This window comes from Gorilla gorilla, chromosome 4 (genome assembly GCF_029281585.2).
Source record: "Gorilla gorilla gorilla isolate KB3781 chromosome 4, NHGRI_mGorGor1-v2.1_pri, whole genome shotgun sequence".
Taxonomy (NCBI): domain Eukaryota; kingdom Metazoa; phylum Chordata; class Mammalia; order Primates; family Hominidae; genus Gorilla; species Gorilla gorilla.
Genome location: NC_073228.2, coordinates 142,713,977 through 142,726,433, shown reverse-complemented (window position 1 = coordinate 142,726,433; position 12,457 = coordinate 142,713,977). Strand labels below are relative to the sequence as shown.

Sequence of the window (12,457 nt, the reverse complement as noted above, 5' to 3'; positions counted from 1 at the left end):
TTTTTCCCTAAAAAACACCAATTTGCACATTTGCATATACATTTTATAGTTTTACGTTCACATCAAACATGGCATTGCACACACACACACACGAGAGGAGAGGGAGAGACCTGTCAGCTATGATTAGATGCTTGAACTACAAAATCACGCAGACTGGAAATGGAGACTGCCACTTTGGCTCTTTGCTAGAGGCAGAGAGCAAGCAATGGAGCAGACACAGAAAGCTATAAAGCACCTGTCACAGAAGGCATGTCCCTTGGTCCCCACCTATTCAGATCCCTGTTCACCCTATTCTTTGCTACACTTTATTTTCTGTTCTTTTGTTCCAAGGCATCTTGATATTTTTTAATAACACCACCCATTATATACCCATCTTCACGGTTTTACTTGGTCTTACTTGAGAGATTCTCTGTGCATTTTAACAAGGTCAGTTAGAGGGGCAGCTATTAATGACCCCAATTCCAGCCAAGAAAGCTGCCCTGGGGAGATTACATTACTTGATCAAGCTTTAACAAGTTCTATTCTATGGAAGTATCAGCTTACTGCCCATCATCCATGGCATCACATGTGAAGAGCACCACCAGGAGTATCTCTGGACTAAAAAATCAGAAGCCTTAGTTCTAGTCCTAACTGTTCAAACATGGGTGTGACCATGGCCTAACACTTCACTAGTTTCAGACTCAGTTTTGAAAACACTGGTTGAGTTTTGGTTCTGGCTAAATGTAATAAATATATTCCACCCTGTCTGTCCCACTGAATGTAACTAAAAATCCTGAGCAGAACACATGGAGTGGCAATCCAAGAATTGAAATAAAGAATGGTCAAATCTACAATTAAAGTTGGAGACTGCAACACTCTTCTCTCAGTAATTCTTAGAATAATTAGATCTTTCCCCCAACTAAAAAAACAGCAAGCTATAGAACAATGCCATCAACCAACTAGATCTAAGTGACACTTTCACTCCACCCAACAATAACAGAATACAGGCCAGGCACGGTGGCTCATGCCTGTAATCCCAGCACTTTGGGAGGCCAAGGCGGGTGGATCACCTGAGGTCAGGAGTTAGAGACCAGCCTGGCCAACATGGGAAAACACCACCTCTACTAAAAATACAGAAATTAGCCAGGCGTGATGGCGGGTGCCTGTAATCCCAGCTACTCGGGAGGCTGAGGCAGGAGAAATCACTTGAGCCGAGATCATGCCTCTATACTTCCAGCCTGAGCAACAGAGCAAGACTTCGTCTCAAAAAAGAAAAAAAAAAAGCAGAATACATATTAATTGTCAAGTACAAACAAAACATTACAAAGGTAGCACTGGGTCATAAAACAAGGTTCAATTAACAAATTTAAAAAAAATTGAAATCATGCGAAGTTTATGTTCTCTGACCATATGGAATTAGAATTAAACTAGAAATCAGTAACAGAAACATAGCAAGAAAATCTCCAAATACTTGGAAATTACACAACATACTTCTAAATAAGCCAGTGATCAAAGAAGAAGACTCGAGGAAAATTTTAAAATATCTTGAACTGAACAAAAATGAAAATATAAGCCGGCGCGGTGGCTCACACCTGTAATCCCAGCACTTTGGGAGGCCGAGGTGGGAGGATCATTTGAACTCAAGAGTTCAAGACCAGCCTGGGTAACATGATGAGACCTGATCTCTTAAAAACAAACAAACAAACAACAAAAAAACAATAAAAATAATTTTAAAATGAAAATACAACGTATCAGAATTTATCGGATGCAGACAAAGCAGGGCTTAGATTAGGGAAATCTATACCACTGTATCTTTACACAAAGAAGATAGGTCTCAAGTCAATAACCTAAGTTCTCACCTCAGGAAACTAGTAAAGATAGAATAAAATAAACCCAAAATAAGCAGACAGAAAAATAAATAAATAAAAAGCAGAAACAGATGAAATTGGAAGTATTAGAGGAAAAAAAATTAATGAAACCAAAGCTGGATTTTTCAAAAGATAACTAGAATTGATAAACTTCTGGCCAGATTGACAAAGAAAGAAAAAATAAAACAAATTATCAACAATAGTTATGAAACAGAGAATACTGCTACAGACGCTAAAGAGTAGAAGGATAGTAAGAGATTACAACAAACATCTCCATGCGTACAAAATCAACTAAGTGGATAAAATGAACTAATTCATTGAAAGCCACAATCTTCCAAAATTTACCCAAGAAACAATACATAACTTAGTTTTATATCTACTGAAGAAACTGAATTTATAATTTAAAACCTTCAGAAAAATTAATTGGTTGGGCTGGGTGCCATGGCTCACGCCTGTAATCCCAGAACTTTGGGAGGCCGAGGTGGGTATAGCATTTGACATCAGGACTTTGAGACCAGCCTGGCCAACATGGTGAAACCCTATCTCTACTAAAAATACAAAACTTAGCCAGACATGGCAGTGCACACCTGCAGTCCCAGCTACTGGGGAGCTGATTGAAATAGATTAAAAATTGGCAAGTTTCTATAAAGGACCAAATAGCAAATATTTTAGGCTCTGGGGCCATGCGGTCTCTTTAGAAACTACTTGGCCAGGCATGGTGGCTCACACCTGTAATCCCAGCACTTTGGGAGGCTGGGGCAGGCAGACTGCTTTCAGTCCAGGAGTTTGAGACCACCCTTGGCAAAATGGCAAGACCCCATATCTACAAAAAATACAAAAAATTAGTCAGGCATGCTGGTGCACACCTCTAGTCCCAGCTACTGGGGAAGCTGAGATGGCAGAATCACCTGAGCCTGGGAAGTCAAGGCTGCAGTGAGCTGTGATTGCATCACTGCAGTCCCAGCCTGGGTGGCAGAATAAGACCCTGTCTCAAAACAAACAAACAAAACCAAAAAGAGGAGAGAGGAGAGAGGAGAGAGAGAAGAGAGAGGAGAGAGGAGAAGAGAAGATGGAGGAGTGGGGAAAGTGGGGGGGAGGAGAGGAGGGGAGGGAGGAGGAGGAGGAGGGGGAAGGAGCAGGAGGGGGAGGATCAAGAGGAGGGGGAGGAGGAGGAAGAGGAGGAAAGAAGAAGAAAAGGAGGAGGAGAAGGAAGAAACAACTAAATGAGTATGGCTGTGTTCCAATAAAACTTTATTTATAAAAATAAGTGGCAGGCTAGACTTGACCTGAGAACTATAATTTGTCAACCCCCAGACCACATGATAACGAACGTCACTTCCAAATTCTACCTTCACAATTTTATACTTCCAAGGTCAAAAATCGCTTTAATATACACTGCAAGAAAAGAATGAAGCAAATGCTATCACAGAGAGATAACTGAGTCTCACTTCAAGACTTGATAGAAATGTATACTATAATTTTTAAAAAAACCAAACTAACCACTTTAGCCAAACTAGTCCTGAATGAATCACTACCTCGAAAGGACGAATCAACATATTAATGTGTGAAAAACCATCAAATTTCCATATTAATAGTGCTTTGGAAATGAACACGGTGTATGATTATAAACAAAACCTAAAAATCTAAGACACACAAATCTAACGGTCTAAGTTTTTTAAACTTTGTGACATTAACAACATAAAAAACTTTTTTTAAATGTGGGAAAAAATATCAAGAAAATTTATAGTGCCCATCGCCCCACTAGCTAGAGATAATTACTAATAATCTGATATATTTAGAGGTTATTACCTGTTAATTCAGAAATACTACTTTAGATACGAAGTCTTTTCAACCCTGCTTGACGGCTAAACAGCACAAAGTGATATAAAGGACAATCTAACAGCAATCCTGAGGAGGCTAAACTCCTATCCACCTGCTGCCTAACACTGGGCAGGCTTACATGCCTGCTCCATCATTCTGATTTCAAAACCACTACTGCTCCATCAGGCCAGCATCACTTCAACAAATACATAAACATGCATCTTTCTGGTATTAGAGATTAAGAACTTGCCTGCTAAATACTGCAATGCGCAATGCCAGGATAGCTTATAAATGGGAAGTACTTCAAACCTCTTTGAAAGCAACACAAATATAACTGGGGTAAGATGTCTTCCTCAGAGTTATGAAGATCTTTTAAACTCCTTATCTTGAACCGTAAGAAAATCACAAATTAATTTTTGACAAAGTGTTTTCAAATTAAATAAATGCTGCTCTACAACATGGATGAACTTGGAGGGCATTATACTAAGTGAAATAAATCAGACACAGAGAGAAAACTATTGCATGATTTTTACATGTTCTCTAATAAATAAAAACGAGAGTAGAAAGGTGGGTTACCATATGGTGGGAGTAGGGGACACTTATGTCAAGGAATACAAAGTTGCAGTTATGCAGGATGAATAAATCTAGAGCTCTTGGCCAGCCATGGTGGCTCACACCTGTAATCCCAACACTTTGGGAAGCCAAGGCAGGTGGATCACTTGAGGCCAGGTGTTCGAGACCAGCCTGGCCAACAGCATGGCACCCCATCTCTACTAAAAATACAAAAATTAGCTAGGCTTAGTAACACAAGCCTCTAAACCCAGCTATTATGTTTGGGAGGCTGGAGCATGAAAATCACTTGAATCAGGGACGCAGAGGTTGCAGTGAGCTGTGATCGTACCAGTGCACTCCAGCCTGGGTGACAGAGCAAAAAATAAGTAAATAAAAAATCTAGAGCTCTAATCTACAGCATGAAGCCTATAGTCAATAGCGCTGTATTGTATTTGGAAAACTTGCTAAGAGAGTAGATTTTAGGCCCTCTTACCACCCACAGAAGGTAACTCTAAGATAACAGATATGTTAAATGGCTTCACTGTAGTAATCATTTAACTATGTATATCTAAATATCACATTGTATACCTTAAACATATACAGTAAAAATAAAATTTATTAAATAAAAAATAAAAATAAATGCCGCTGTCAAAAAAGCAAGTCCTACACAGGCTCAAATTTTGCTTTCAATGCATCATCTACTTATATAAACTCTCCCAAATCCTGTTTATTAGGCAGCTCACAGAAAAGCTTACACTAACAATTCAATAAAATAATCTTCAAATGCCTCTACAGAACTATGGACTACTAATTTAGGTAAGCATCTCTTGCAGAAAACTCAAGAGTTCAAAGAAAGATGGAAATCATACCATAACTGTATAACAAAACTCAGCCTCTGTACCTGCAAACCACAGAGCCCATTTAAACAGCTACGGCACTCAAGTACCACCAGTCTAGCATGGAAAATACTCTAAAAGCTCTTTTGCTCCATGTCAGGCCTCTGAGCCCAAGCTAAGCCATCATATCCCCTGTCACCTGCATGTATACATCCAGATGGCCTGAAGCAACTGAAGATCCACAAAAGAAAGAAGCGAAAATAGCCAGTTCCTGCCTTAACTGATGACATTCCATCACTGTGATTTGTTCCTGCCCCACCCTAACTGATAAATTGACTTTGTGACAATACACCCTCCCCACCCTTGAGAAAGTACTTTGTAATATCCTCCCCTGCCCTTAAGAAGGTACTCTGCAATATTCTCCCCACCCTTGAGAAATGTACTTCATAAGATCCACCCCCTGCCCACAAAAAATTGCTCCTAACTCCACTGCCTATCCCAAACCTATAAGAACTAATGATAATCCCACCACCCTTCGCTGACTCTCTTTTCGGACTCAGCCCGCCCGCACCCAGGTGATTAAAAAGCTTTACTGCTCTCAAAAAGCCTGTTTGGCGGTCTCTTCACACGGACGCAAGTGACATTACACTCACTTCAAGCAGCTATCCCAGGCCTGGATCTATTTTACTTAGTCTAGGATATCCAATTTTAGAAATTTAATACTGAAATTTAGATTCCAGTATTTATTTTAGTTCTGGGGGTATTTAATTTTAATGGAAAACTCTGCCACCATTAAGATGTTATAAAATCATATTTGTTAACTTGGGACGATGTGCAATGGTAAAAGTATTAAGAGTTCAGACTTTCAGGTCAGACAGATCTGAGCTCAAACTGCACCTGTATGTATATGTATTTTTGAGCAATTATCAACTCAATAGGGTTATTATGGGGATAAAATGTCTCTCAGCACAATGGCTGGCATATGGTAAGCAGTATAAAAGTATGGACAATCATTACTAACAACATTTTTAAAAAGAAGAAAAGGTAAGAAAAGAACAGATATAAGTGTACATATACACATATCCGAATTAAGTCTGGAATGTTATACACAAAAATGAGTGGTGGGATTACGGACAATATATAATGAACACAGAACTTTTATAATCAGGAAAAAATTAAGCTACTCTAATTCTGAAGAGAAGAAAAGTGTAGCCACAACATAATGCAGTAACAAGCTCTTCAGAGTCCTTCAAAAGCTCTGGCTATGCTAAAGAGATTCCAGGAAGGCATTTGCAAAACTGAGAAAGGATTAGCATCTAAATTGAGTGCTTCACTTCACTATAATAACAATATATCTTTTCAAAAGATCTTTGAAAACGAACATTAGCTGCATACCATTCATACAATCCACATCAAATTTACCCAAATCGAATTAAAATTTTATACTTGATATATTAACATAATCACATTCCTCAAATATACGTCCAGTCCAACCAAAGTAGTCCAGTTACTGCATTCTTCTTTTGGGATCCTACAACTACTATGTCCAATGTTTTCAGGCAAGAATAAAGATAAAATGTATCCCTAAGAAACATTATCCTTACAAGGTCCTAAATTGAACCAATTTTCTTCTATCTAAAACTACAGTTTTAAGTATTAAAAGAATACAAGTTATAATAGCTACTATGCATGGACTACCATGCCATTCTGGACATTGAACAAAGTTGATCCTAACCTCTCATCTACTCACCTTAGCTGGTTGGTTACTTATTGGTTAGAACTATCCAACAGAGATACAATGCAAGCCAGAAATAAACCACCCATATAATTTTTATAACATATATATAAGTTATAGATACATATATAATCAATGTAAATATGATTTTTCTAGTAGCCGTAAGTGAAAAGAAACAGGTAAAAATAAAGTTTAATAGATTTTATTTAACCCAATATATCTAAAATAATATCAACGAGATAATTCACATTCTTTTTTCCATACTAACTCTGAAATCTGGTGTACTTACAGCAAACTTCAATTTAGACTTGTCACATTTCAAGTGCTCAATAGCCACATACGGTGAGTGGCTACCACACTGAATAGCAGAGAGCTAAACTACTTAAGCCCATGGCATGTGTTTGTTCTTACCAATTATAAGCCCTAACGCCAGTCAGTCAAACACGACCATGACCTGCTGGGCAAGACTGCTCTGGTCAAAACCAAGTGGAGTTCATTTCAAAGACTGAGGGTCCTTTATGTTTCAGACATTGTATTAAGTATATTCAGATTTGGAGGTTTTGGGGAAAGGGTAGGTTTTGCTTATTTGTTCATTGAGGAGTCAGGGTTGAAGGGGGGTATGGTAACAGAGACAAGTTTAGTTCCAATAAATTCTACTATTGGAAAAACACACGCCTTAAAAAACGGAGAAAGGAACATATTAACAGTCAGCATATCCCTCGGCAGAATGAAAGGCATGAAATAAAGAAGTCAGCTGTATAAAGCATAGAGCCCTTCAGAAGTCTTTCTCAGTAGCACTGAAATAACTCAGAGAACATTAAAACACACAACTGGGCAACCAAGTCAGCTATGTATTTGAAAAACAGAAATTTTAACCCATTAACCAGACAGCAGACTGTTTTAACCCATTAACTTAATAGTCTGAAACCTAGTTCTACAGATATTTCATGTTTATAGGCAGAAAACACTGAGAGAATTAAAACTGTTATTTTATGCTCTGCATAGAAGAAAAGAAAAAAACCTGAAAATATATATCCCTAAATGCTAATAGTAGTGGTATTTCAGTAATTTAATGCACATGTCTGACTTTCAATCATGAAAAAAAAGGTAATAACTTTTTCAAATTTGATTACATTTCATTTTAATTTCAATCCATTCACTTTTAAACCTTTTAAGATTATGACATCCATCCAAAGCTGTTTTTCTCTCTCACAGGCAAAGCAACTTTAGGCTGACAGAGCCAAAACAAATTAAACTTAACCACAATAACCACATTTCATTTCAAGGAAACCTGGAAGTCATCTCTGAAACTACAAGGATACACTGAAGGGTCGCAAAACCTCCACTGTCATGGGTCTGTGATATTTCCCTAATGTTAAGTAAGTAGAGGTCAAATGCATTACTTTTATGTCAATATTTCCTTAGAGTCCGTACAGTAAGTTAGTTGTAGAGCCAAGACTACCTACCAACTCTTCATCAAACCACTATGCAAGCAATAACATTAAGGCTGCTAGCCTCCTGACCCTTGGAAGCTTTAAAAGGGAATTTGGCCCTCAGCTGATGAATTAAATGTAACTCTGCTCTAAGATATCACTTTCACTTAATTGCTTATTCCAGAGTATTTGGTTTAATTTTTTCAACAAATGTCATCTGTATAGTGAAAGATCTAATAGGAAGTAGAAATAAACCACCACAGCCTCCTCCTTCATCCCCTGTAGAATGTAAGGCCCATAAGGGTAAGGGTCTTTGGTTTTTTCCACCACACTATTACCTCCTTAGCACCATGAAAATCCAAAATTATTCATTTTATTCATTCCTCCAAACCAGCATGAGTTCATTAAGCAAGCATTTACTGAGTACCTCTTGCAGCATTATACTAGACCATGAATGAATATTTTTAAGGAGTTGTCATGTTCCAAAGGCTTAAAAACCTAGTTGCAGAATAAAATGGATAAAAGAAATGCAATTTAACAACAATTCAAGAGAGTATACAATAAGGCACAAAACTTCAAGCACCAAAGAAATAATGTAAGATGATGTAGTTTGAAATGGCCTTCAGCAAAGAGATGAAAAACAAATGTGGGGCCTGAAGAAAGAGTAGATTAGGTTTACATAGGTAGGAAGGGAATTTCCAGAATATAATGAACAACGCCCTAGTACTAAAGGCAGGAGCTCAGCCTGGCCTGGGCAGGCAGAACAAAGTGGAAAATGGAGAAAGTGAGGAGACACTGAAGTAAGGTAATGGCAGTGGGGACAGAAAGGGACAAACGGAATAAACTACCAGAGCAGTTTTTCCACCTTAGTTGCACACTGGAATCAACTGGGAAGTGTTTTAAAATAACTGACACCTGGATCTTGACGCAGAGATTCTGACTTAATTGGTCTGGGGTACACCTGAAACATCAAGATTTTTAAGTTGCCCAAGGACTGTAATGTGCATCCAAAGTTAAGAATCACTGCCTCAGAGAAAAAGCCAGTGGAACCTGGTAATAAGCAACACAAAATGAAGAAAGAAGACACTTTAAGAATGTGTGTCTATAAAAATATTAATAACAACGTGAGAGAATCCAAGAAACAGAAAAAGTGAATATTATGTGAGCCTTTCTGGACTTTACAACAATGTTTATACAAAGTTCCACGTAGTAAACAAGTATTAATTAATGTAGGTGATTTCAATTCTCCACATAACATAATTTGTCTAATATTTTTCAACAGAAATAAAATGAACCATTTTTTTAAAATCAAGATAGAAGTCAACCAAAAGATTACAAAATAAATCTTCTAGAAGAGAAAGCCTCCTGGATTTCCCAGATAGAAATAACCTCAACCTCCTTGCAATTTCCACAGCATTTTGGCTATACCTATGATGACACTCCCATTAAACCCCCTATAGAAACTTTGTCTGTTCCAGAAGGGAGGGATCAGAGCCTCATTCCTCCTCTTACATTGTGCCCAACACACTGCTTTGCATGTGTCACATACTCAGAATGAACTGAGTGACAGGCACACATTGCTGGTTATATTCTGACACTCACTAGAGGTTCTAAATGTTTCTGAATGCTTCATAAATAAGCAAAAATCTATCCCCAGTTGCTTCTGCTTCTTCCAGACCCTTTTATCATTCTAAGCTTTCTTCAAGTGTGCTCCACTGCCCTCCCCGTTTATCCTCACTCCAATGCTTTTTGACAGGACCAAGCCTGTTCACTGTTATGTGAATCAATAAAAGGAAACTAAAGATTTTTACCTTTAGGAGAAACATACCCAGAGACCATCTCCTAAAATACATTTCTAAATCTCAAGAAGATTTCTTTCTTTTGTGCTTTTTTGTTTTTGAGACAGAATCTTGCTCTGTCGCCCAGGCTGGAGTGCAGTGGTGCGATCTTGGCTCACTGCAAGCTCCGCCTGCCGGGTTCACACCATTCTCCTGCCTCAGCCTCCCGAGTAGCTGGGACTACAGGGGCCCCCCACCACGCCTGGCTAATTTTTCTGTTTTTTGTTTGTTTATTTTTTGGGGTTTTTTTTTTTTTTTTTTTTTTTTTTTTTGAGATGGAGTCTCCCTCTGTTCCCCAGGCTGGAGTGCAGTGGCGTCATCTCGGCTCACTGAAAGCTCCGCCTCCTGGGTTCACACCATTCTCCTGCATCAGCCTCCAGAGCAGCTGGGACTACAGGCGCCCGCCTCCATGTCCGGCTAATTTTTTTGTATTTTTAGTAGACACAGGGTTTCGCCACGTTAGACAGGATGGTCTCGATCTCCTGACCTCGTGATCTGCCCGCCTCAGCCTCCCAAAGTGCTGGGATTACAGGTAATTTTTCTGTATTTTTAGTAGAGACCGGGTTTCACCATGTTAGCCAGGATGGTCTCAATTTCCTGACCTTGTGATCCGCCTGCCTTGGCCTCCCAAAGTGCTGGGATTACACGCGTGAGCCACCGTGCCCGGCCAAGATTTCTTTCAAGATCCCTACCATAATACTCAAATTTCAGCCTCACATCACACATTGTTCCAGTTTTCATTTAAGAATGCTACTGCAGTCTCCATGTCTTCAGTATAAATGAGTGCTTCCCACCTTTTCTTACACTGATGGCATGAATAGACAGCACTGTTTGTATGGCACTCTAGGTTTCAAAACCTCAAGGTTACTCATGACCAGGGGTGATTGGCCCAAGAATGTGACCAACCTCAAGACTCAAGGGATATCTTATAGACTGATTAGGAGGCTCTAAAACGGAGCAATCGGAACAGATTTATCACATCCTCCTTCCCACCAAAGTCTGTTTTTGAAGTGATTTCCTCATCATAACTACATAAGACACTTTTACACCATTTCCAGCACTACCCATGATAGCAGATGACTGATCCACTTACCATGAGTTTTTGTTCCCCTGTTTAAGACTGTAACATTGTGAGCCATTCTGCAACATATCCATCTTTTAAAATATTTTCTAATGTTCAATCTTAGCTATGGATTTTTAAATGTGTCCCACATTTTCACTGTGACTTAAAAACCACTTTTTCCATTTGATTTAACAAAACCTCTAATCTCATTTTTCTTAAGTAGACTGCCTATAATCAAAACATGGCTTTTTTTTTTTTTTTGAGACACTCTCGCTCTGTCGCCCAGGCTGGAGCACAGTGGCGCGACCGTGGTTCACTGTAGCCACAACCTCCCAGGCTTAAGCGATTCTTCCGCCTCAGCCTCCCGAGTAGCTGAGACCAGGCGTGCGCCACCATGCCCAGTTAACTTTTGTATTTTTTGTAGAGATGGGATTTCACCATGTTGCCCAAGATGGTCTCAAACTCTTGGGCTCACGCAATCCACCCACCTCAGCCTCCCAAAACGCTGGGACTACAGGCTTGAACCATCATGCCCAGGGGGCAATGGCTTTAAAAAATTCAATATGCATCACTAATTTCACAGTATGGTAGAGACAAGATAAACAGAGGAAGGCATTCATCTTCACCCTAGGAATTCCACCATGATTTACCATCACCCATTAACTTTTACAGGCCTGTAAGTGAACAGACAAGATGTATGGCAAATGAACACGAGAAAGAACCAAGATCTTTTTTTTTAGGTGTTAAACTGGTAAAAAACACTAGTGATGACAACTAATTTGTGTTGTTGTCCTTCTTCCCCTTAAAATGATTTCATATAATTTTTACTTAATTTATTGCTAATTAGCTACAGTAAAATATTGGGTCTAAGGTCTAAATGACAGGAACCCTAAGCTAGCATTAAATAACCAGAATAGAAGAAGTATAAGGGAAGGAAAAAAAGAAAGACATATGGCAATAGAGAAAAATCAACAAATATAGAATTTTCTATGGCCTTTTAAAAAAAAAGTGGGTATCAAATTTCATAGCCTGGGTTTTTATGCACAAACCTTCAAAATTCAAAAACACTATCCAGAGTTTGCTTCATGTAACTCTACTTGGCAATTATCTACTCTTGTGACATTCAATATGGTTCACGAAAAAACTTTCACAACTATAAATATTGAGGAGGCAGGTTTTCAACATTCCCTTTCGCCCAAAATTAGCCACCTACTTGGGATAATGAAACTTTAGTGGTATAGAAGGTCATTATTCTTTGGAGAGGCATGCTAAGATATTAGAGGTGAAGCATCACAATGTCTACAACTTTCTTCCAAAGGTTTCAGGTGAAAA

General features: G+C 38.8%; 1 protein-coding gene across 4 annotated transcripts in view; it reads right to left on the bottom strand.

Annotated features, from left to right (window-relative positions):
* Positions 1–12,457, bottom strand: part of CTNNA1 (catenin alpha 1) — a 176,918-nt gene that overhangs the window by 94,470 nt on the left and 69,991 nt on the right. The gene's annotated exons all lie outside the window — the stretch shown is intronic.